Source organism: Lampris incognitus, chromosome 4, assembly GCF_029633865.1.
Source record: "Lampris incognitus isolate fLamInc1 chromosome 4, fLamInc1.hap2, whole genome shotgun sequence".
NCBI classification, from domain to species: domain Eukaryota; kingdom Metazoa; phylum Chordata; class Actinopteri; order Lampriformes; family Lampridae; genus Lampris; species Lampris incognitus.
Window position 1 is genome coordinate 16,881,580 of NC_079214.1, and position 9,220 is coordinate 16,890,799.

Sequence of the window (9,220 nt, forward strand, 5' to 3'; positions counted from 1 at the left end):
GCAACTAGCTGCGATGCCAGCGACGCTAGTGATTAGCCGAGATGTTTGCACCTTTAGCAACTAGCCGCGATGCTAGCAACATTAGCGAAACGGGCTAGCTCGAATAACAGTACAATCTAACTACCTTTTTCTTAAAATAACACATTATGGCTAACACTAAATTGTTAAACAAATCATTGACTCACTGATAATGCCACGTTAAGGGCTATGAAAAGAGGAGTGAAGAAGAGTCTGTTGAACTTGAAACCGTTTTGATCTTACGCGGTCATACACACTACACACACAGCAACTTACTGAATTCCCAGGAAATGACACAAGTATTTACACGGGAAGTTTGGATGCGTGTGCCAAAATAAAGGTTATACCTGAAACTGTTGAACTGTATTAAAGTTCCCTTTTAAGTTCCAGCACACGCCCCGCCTGGCATATATGAAGATGCCACATTTAACTGATTCTTCTCTTACGCTTTCTTTTTTTATGTTTCATGCATGATAGCACATGTTTTACTTAGATTCCGTGGGGAGCAGAGGGAGGATGAGGAGGGGATATGACATGAGGAAAGGCACTGGGTGTCATGGCAACAAGGGTAAGAGGTCACATCGTGCTTAGACTGTACGCAACAACAGACTTAATATTGCCTCACCCCATGTAGTGGTGACAACATCAAATAACGTCACACACACGCTGCATTTAGTCACGAAACCTTCCCAGCCCTACATGGTAATGTAGATAAACACGAAATCTCGTGGTTGTTGATATTAAGTACAAGGAAAATCAGCAGTGGTTCGCTAGCTTCATCCCAGACTTCCTTCCGTAGGGCCTCGACCTTCAACAATCTACTTACAAAAAAAACACATCATAAAAGGGGGTTTAAACGTCAAACACTTAAAAACAAGAGAAAGCAAGTCTTGTAAATAAGGAAATAAAAGAAATATTAAAGTCAAAAGACATTTTTTTCACAGTTCACAGATTCATCCTATTTGAGTGAAACCAGCCCCCCCTCACCTTTTGTGACTAGGATGCAGATACAGTACATTTTCTACAAAGCAAAAAAAAGAATAAATAATGTGTACATTAAACAACATTAGAAGCGCTTTTCTGTCAATCTTGTTTAATTGTGAGCACTTCAGAACAACAAATATGGACAGTGATGGTTTAGAGCCTACAGTACCTTAAACTTTCTGTTGTCTTCTAAAACAGCCCAAGAACACAGTGTCTGACTTTTCTCTCATGCTTTCTCAGACAACCAAACCTGTGCATTTAAACGGTGCCATCCAGAGTCTGTGCCAAGGTGCTTGAGTTAGCCTGTTTGATGAGTGAGTCGCCTTCCATATCTTGCTTGCCACACCCAGAGATTGGTCCATCTCTTGTTCTTTCATTAAGCTGCTGGTCTAACTGACAGTGATTTAAGTATATTCAGCGCAGCCATGTCATGACAGGACTCTACATCCTTCCCAATACCATGACTGATGAGGGGTGACTGGGATAAGCAGATAATCAGTGACACAAATTTGTTTTTATTGTTTCTGGGGCAGTCTTTATATTCCACCTGCAAGTCCTGCACAGAAGCCAAATAGCTGAGCTGCTCCGAAGGTCTGGTAAGGGGTCCGTGGGTTAACTGTTTCAGGTTATTTTTGTTCTTGATGATGGTCTCAGTCAGGGAAGCCCCTGCATAAAGCAACTCAATGGCGATCATGGCAGTGATTGTGGCCTTGGCTGCGTTGGGTGTGGCCCAACTGTAGTCCTTTGCCTTGGGTCCCTGGCAAGTCTCAACTGATTGGGCAACCTCTGACATCATGGGCAGAATGCCTGCAGGCAGCTGCTAGTAGCTGAGGTAAGGCAGGCGGAAGTCCTCCTCCTTGGGACCCAATGCCATTTATCACTGATAGCTGTTACAATATTGACTCATTCTGCAGCACTTTCAGGGCCTTAGCAGCAGCGTTGTGTTTGGCTAGCTGGTGCGTGCACCCCTTTCCGTGGAACTGCTGGCCTCCAATAGATAGCTCCATGTGGTACAACATTTGTCCCACAGGAGGGAATGGGTAGTAATACTGTTGTATGGAGTGTTGGTAAGGACCAGGAGCCCATATGTTGTAATTGAAGTGTGGTGGTCTCATTCCCGAGTATGGGTTGATGGGTTTATACACGGGTTTCTTTCCAAGCTTCACACACAGCGCATTCAGCTCCATGGTGTTTTTCATGCAGTCCGCTGTGTTCTTGCCTGTGTTGCAGGGTGTCCTCACAATGGGCTTGGGATGCGTTGTCTCAGCCAGGGCAGATGCAGCAGCCGAATGCTGCTGTTGATGCTGATCTGCCAGCGTGAGTCTCACTGAGAAAAACTTGGAGTGAGCCGGTCCTTGCTCACAAAGCAGCTTATACTCGGGTTGAATCTTGTTGATTGAAGAGATCTGACTGCAAAGCTCTGCCTCATTATTATATTCGGCCAATTCTGAGCTACTCCATAGGAGACGTTGCTGAAGTTGGGTGCGGGTCGGTTTTACACAGTTAAAATGACCAGCCGGTGGGATTTTTGTATCAAAATGCTAGCGGTGAGGAGGTGGGATATTGGGCAGACAAGGCGAACACTAAAAAGAAATTTACCTGTAAACTTTGAGGTTTTGAAGGAGGCAGGCCCCCCTCACATGAAGAGTTTTGTACTGCAGGTCATGGTGGGTGAGTGTGTAACATAATCAAACCAGATTAAGAACTGTTGTGATTTGCAGCAAACTGAAAAAATGTGAACTAAAGAGGACAGGAGAGGGTCCACCTCTGTTGGAATATCCTCCTGCAGATTTGGCCCCCTCTGATAGTGAGGGGTGGTCTCTCATGGTAGGGGTCCAGGAAGGCTCTGACGCTGCTGCTGGCAGCTCCGAGGCAAACCTCTTTAACACAGGGTATGTGCGTGTGAGTCTCTGCTTTCCAACAGTGGTTTCTCATTTGCGGTTTCAAATTAAATTCTGATATCGCTGGAGCCAGCACACACAATCATGTTACAGGAAGATTCACAATATAGTTATATGAGGATTCACAAACCTGTGGCCTCTACCTCCACATTTGGAAGACAAGCAAAAACAATAAAACATGAACCTTTATACAGGGTAATCATCACACATTCGTGTGTTTATACAAGCCCATTTATTTAAGGCTTGTTTGTTATGCCACAATACAATTTTATCCAATGCATTATTTTCTCAGGCGCAAAAGGGCTCCGTCAGAGCCCTGTATCAATGGACACTAAAATATTAACCTCTATACAAGGTAACCACCACTCATTCATGTGTTTATATAAGCCCATTTATTTAAGATGTGCCTGATATGCTATGGTACAATTTTAACCAGTGCATTATTTGCTCAGGTGCAAATGGACTCTGTCAGGACAATGTATAAACGGACGCTGGAGTTAGACTGCAAGCTGAAGGAGCTCCAAATGAGGAAAAAAAAATTGAAATAGATGAATTGGAATATGAAAAAAATTTACAAGTTATATGTATGTGCTTATTAGACTACTTCACTTCAATGTTTTGTAATGTATCGACACAGTCTTTTTGTTCTTTCCTCTCTCCAGCAGTGGGCGAGTCAATAAATATTTTTGGTCTCACTATTTCCTTGTGATTTTAACGATTTTTATGTGGTAAAAATGGTGTGATAGTGGGGTGTGTTTTAGCCTCGGCTGCAAGAGGAAAGAGAGAGAGGGTGGGGGTCACGGGAGAGCAGACGCAACAGTGAAGCTGATAAGTGATCAGTCCCCGGTGTGCCAAACTAACAAAATGCCCTTTATCTTCGGCAGTGAAGCGGAGTCCTGACATTGACAGACATGAACAAAGACAGGGTAACACAGCAAACCAATGGAGAAATGGAGGAGCCGGGAAGCAGAGGCTCCAGCACCATTGAGCACCTCTCTGTGCAGTATGCGGACGAAAAGACTTTGAATTTTGTAAATAGACTGGCTAGGGTTGTCACCCTAGCGGAGGACCGTCTTGCCTATCCCGCCTGGGACTGACTTGGCGAGCCGGCAATTCGCTCTATCTCAGCCCCAAGGAGGAGATCCAACATACCCGCACCCACACATATACACGCAGCCACACACACATCTGCACCTACACATGCATCCCTGCAGCAGCACCCCCCTCCCCACACCTTGTCCTGGATATAACCCCTCCCTCTTCCCTAATCCACAGGGCCCAGCTTCAGCCTCTGCCCTCCCAGATCAAATCAAATCAATTCAATTTTATTTGTATAGCCCAATATCACAAATTACAACTTTGCCTCAGTGGGCTTAACCGACTAAACCAGCACCCCCACTTCAACCCTTGGGTTGTTGTGAGGAGGGTGTGGGGACACCAAGCAGGACTAAAAACAAAACCTGTCAAAGGGTGGATGAGTTCCTCTGTGAACCAACGGCCATCCATACCTGGAGAGGAGATAGGGACCACCAGGTACTCCCCCTACTGAAACACAAAGATGACTCAACCTGTTGAGGCATCAGCTGTGCTCCTACGACCTCCATAGGTTATGGAACTGATGATGATGAGGGGAGAGGAAAAGAGGAAGGCCAAAGAGGAGGTTTATGGATGTGGTGAGGGAAGACATGCAGGTGGCGGGCGTGACAGAGGAAGATGCAGAGGACATGAAGAGATGGAAATGGATGATCCGCTGTGGCGACCCCTAACGGGAGCAGCTGAAAGTAGTAGTAGTAATAGTGGAAGTGTTGACGATATGCTAAAAATGCTAAAACAGTCAGAGCCTTATTCTACATAGAGAAATACAGAAGGGTGACAAATGGAAGGAAAACCCAACATAAAGTGTCTTAGCTAGGTGTTGGGCCTCCACGAGCCTCCAGAACAGATATAATGCTCCTTGTCATAGATTCTAGTCTCTGAACTCTACTGGAGGGATGGAACACCATTCTTCCAAAAGATATTCCCTCATTTGGTGTTTTGATGATTGTGGTAGAGAGCACTGCCTTGGTCCAAAATCTCCTATAGGTGTTCAACTGGGTTGAGATCTGGGGACTATGAAGAACATAGTATATGATTTATGTACATCCTTTTCATCCTCACCAAACCATTCAGTGAACCCTCATGCCCTGCTGATGGTGGCATTTTCAACCTGGGAGAGACCTCTCCCAACAGGAGAGAAATGTTTAATCATAGGATAAAGGTGATCACTCAGAATAACTTTGTACTGATTTGCAATGACCCTTCCCACTGAGAGGACAAGTGCACCCAAACCCTGCCAGGAAAATGTCCCCCCACAGCATAACAGAGCCCCCGGACCCCATCATTGTAAGGGTCAAGCATTCAGGTTTTTCCTTTAATCTGTCACCAGTCTGTATGTCCGTTACTGTGGTCAGAAGTGACAGACTGTTCCTTTCTTGATAGCTTCAAAATTCTGCTTTCAGAACTGGAGGAAACCTTATGTGCTTATATTTTTAGGTGTTTAATTTTTTTCCATATGTCTAATTTTTATTCAAATGGCATAGTTGGCCTTTCGAATCTCATTATAATCAATTTGCCAAATCAAATCAAATCCCTTTTAGGCCAACAGCTTTTCAAGGTCATACATATTTGCTCACATTAAAAAAAGCTTGCGCATCAATGTCTTGTGAAGCATGACAACGTTTACAGGGCTACATCCACCATTAAGCCCAGAAAAGAACGTTTCCTCAGGGAAACATCTATCCTGCCCCAAGGGGTATTGTTTTAGGTACCATTTGTCTTTTAACAACTTTGTGGAAATACAACTGCAGTAAATGTTGTAAAATTTGAAAGAACGGTGGGTAAGAGTCCCTTGATCGCCCAACCTAATTTTGGAGGTAATTGGGTCAAGATCATTATCAAGCTCACAGAAAAGGTCTAAATTGCTTTTCCACCTTAACTTTATCAGAACTGGTTCATTTTACCTCAAATTTACACCAAAATGTACACCTTTCTGTTTTACTGTAGCGATATATGCGATGTTATGAAAATCAGTTATGGTCAAAGTTTGAGGGGTCAAGGGCGCGGCACCGTTGCCTCACATAACTTTCTCCAGTTAATTGATAGTTTGGGAAGTATCTGTAGGCACATGCCCTAAGGAAAAGATATTTCAATTTCATTTGCCAAGCATCAATGCAGTTAAAATGAACATCTTGCACAATTTTTTTATACCTTTTTCAATCTATACCTGTCTATATTAAAAAATCCTTCTTCTCCTTGCTAGATCAAGTTATTTCATCATTATTTGGAATGGAAAAATGCCTCGGTTACACAAAGCGTATTCACCAGCTGCATATGTGTATCTGAGGCATTCCACCAGCGCACAGGGTCTTCAGAGACCCTGTGTGCTGGTGGAATGGCCTTACCAAACTTTCAACAATATTATCGGTCCTGCAATGTAAGAGCACTGTCATCTGGCTGGTCTAAGTTCATAGGCACCAAAATTCAATATTGGCTAGCCCTTGAGATGTCATCTGTCTCCCATGCATCGTTACACTAGCTTCTCTGCTCAACACTTCCTTGGGCTCACCCTATATCCAAATTTACTGTCAACCCAGTTATATGTTAGTCTATTCTCTACTACTACTACTTTCGGCTGCTCCCGTTAGGGGTCGCCACAGCGGATCATCCGTTTCCATTTCTTCCTGTCTTCTGCGTCTTCCTCTGTCACACCAGCCACCTGCATGTCTTCCCTCACCACATCCATAAACCTCCTCTTTGGCCTTCCTCTTCTCCTCTTCCCTGGCAGCTCCATATTCAGCATCCTTCTCCCAATATACTCAGCATCTCTCCTCCACACATGTCCAAGCCATCTCAATCTTGCCTCTCTTGCTTTGTCTCCAAGCCGTCCAACCTGAGCGGTCCCTCTAATATAATCGTTCCTAATCCTGTCCTTCTTCGTTACTCCCAGTGAAAATCTTAGCATCTTCAACTCTGCCACCTCCAGCTCCGCCTCCTGTCTTTTCGTCAGTGCCAATGTCTCCAAACCATATAACATAGCTGGTCTCACAACCATCTTGTAAACTTTCCCTTTAACTCTTGCTGGTACCCTTCTGTCGCAAATCACTCCTGACACTCTTCTCCACCCACTCCAACCTGCCTGCACTCTCTTTTTCACCTCTCTACTGCACTCCCCGTTACTTTGGACAGTTGACCCCAAGTATTTAAACTCAGATGTCTTTGTCACCTCCACTCCTTGCATCCTGACCATTCCACTGTCCTCTCTCTCATTCATGCATAGGTATTCCGTCTTGCTCCTACTGACTTTCATTCCTCTTCTCTCTAGTGCATACCTCCACCTCTCCAGGCTCTCCTCAACCTGCACCCTACTCTCACTACAGATCACAATGTCATCCGCGAACATCATCGTCCATGGAGACTCCTGCCTGATCTTGTCCGTCAACCTGTCCATCACCATTGCAAACAAGAAAGGGCTAAGAGCCGATCCTTGATGTAATCCCACCTCCACCTTGAACCCATCTGTCATTCCAACCGCACACCTCACCATTGTCACACTTCCCTCATACGTATCCTGCACCACTCCTACATACTTCTCTGCAACTCCTGACTTCCTCATACAATACCACACCTCCTCTCTCGGCACTCTGTCATAAGCTTTCTCTAAATCTACAAAGACACAACGCAACTCTTTCTGGCCTTCTCTATACTTCTCAATCAACATTCTCAAAGCAAACATCGCATCTGTGGTGCTCTTTCGTGGCATGAAACCATACTGCTGCTCGCTGATCGTCACCTCTCCTCTTAACCTAGCTTCTATTACTCTTTCCCAAATCTTCATGCTGTGGCTGATCAACTTTATACCTCTGTAGTTGTTACAGTTCTGCACATCGCCCTTGTTCTTGAAAATCGGTACCAGTATGCTTCTTCTCCACTCCTCAGGCATCCTCTCACTTTCCAGGATTGTGTTAAACAATCTAGTTAGAAACTCCACTGCCATCTCTCCTAAACACCTCCATGCCTCCACAGGTATGTCATCAGGACCAACTGCCTTTCCACTCTTCATCCTCTTCATAGCTGCCCTCACTTCCTCCTTGCTAATCCGCTGAACTTCCTGATTCACTATCCCTACATCATCCAACCTTCTCTCTCTCTCATTTTCTTCATTCATCAGCCCCTCAAAGTATTCCTTCCACCTTCTTAGCACACTCTCCTCGCTTGTCAGCACATTTCCATCTCTATCCTTGATCGCCCTAACTTGCTGCACATCCTTTGCAGCTTGGTCCCTCTGTCTAGCCAATCGGTACAAGTCCTTTTCTCCTTCCTTAGTGTCTAACCTGTCATACAACTCACCATACGCCTTTTCCTTTGCCTTTGCCACCTCTCTCTTGGCTTTACGCTGCATCTCCTTGTACTCCTGTCTACTTTCTTCATCTCTCTGACTATCCCACTTCTTCTTTGCCAACCTTTTCCTCTGTATAATTTGCTGTACTTCCTCATTCCACCACCAAGTCTCCTTGTCTTCCTTCCTCTGTCCTGATGACACACCAAGTACCTTCCTAGCTGTCTCCCTCACTATTTCTGCAGTGGTTTTCCAGCCATCTGGCAACTCTTCACTACCACCCAGTGCCTGTCTTAACTCCTGCCTGAACTCCACACAACAGTCTTCCTTCTTCAACTTCCACCATTTGATCTTCGGCTGTGTCTTCACTCGCTTCCTCTTCTTGGTCTCCAAAGTCATCCTACAGACCACCATCCGATGCTGCCTGGCTACGCTCTCCCCTGTCACCACCTTGCAGTCTCCAATCCCTTTTAGATGGTGCCTTCTACATAAGATATAGTCCACCTGTGTGCACTTTCCTCCACTCTTGTACGTCACCCTGTGTTCCTCCCTCTTCTTGAAATATGTATTCACCACAGCCATTTCCATCCTTTTCGCAAAATCGACCACCATCTGTCCTTCCACATTTCTCTTCTTGACTCCATACTTTCCCATCACCTCCTCATCACCTCTGTTCCCTTCACCAACATGTCCATTGAAGTCCGCTCCAATCACCACTCTCTCCTCCTTGGGTACCCTCTCCACCATGTCGTCCAACTCATTCCAGAATTCTTCTTTTTCATCCATCTCACACCCAACTTGCGGGGCATATGCGCTGATAACATTCAGTAATAAACCTTCAATTTCCAGCTTCATACTCATCACTCTGTCTGACACTCTCTTCACCTCCAGCACGCTCTTGACATACTCTTCCTTCAGAATTACCCCTACCCCATTTCTCCTC

General features: G+C 45.0%; 1 pseudogene; it reads right to left on the minus strand.

Moving 5' to 3' along the window:
* Window positions 1–1,260: 1,260 nt before the first annotated feature.
* LOC130111973 (double-stranded RNA-binding protein Staufen homolog 1-like) lies at window positions 1,261–4,053 on the minus strand (annotated as a pseudogene).
* Between the last annotated feature and the right edge of the window lie 5,167 nt (window positions 4,054–9,220).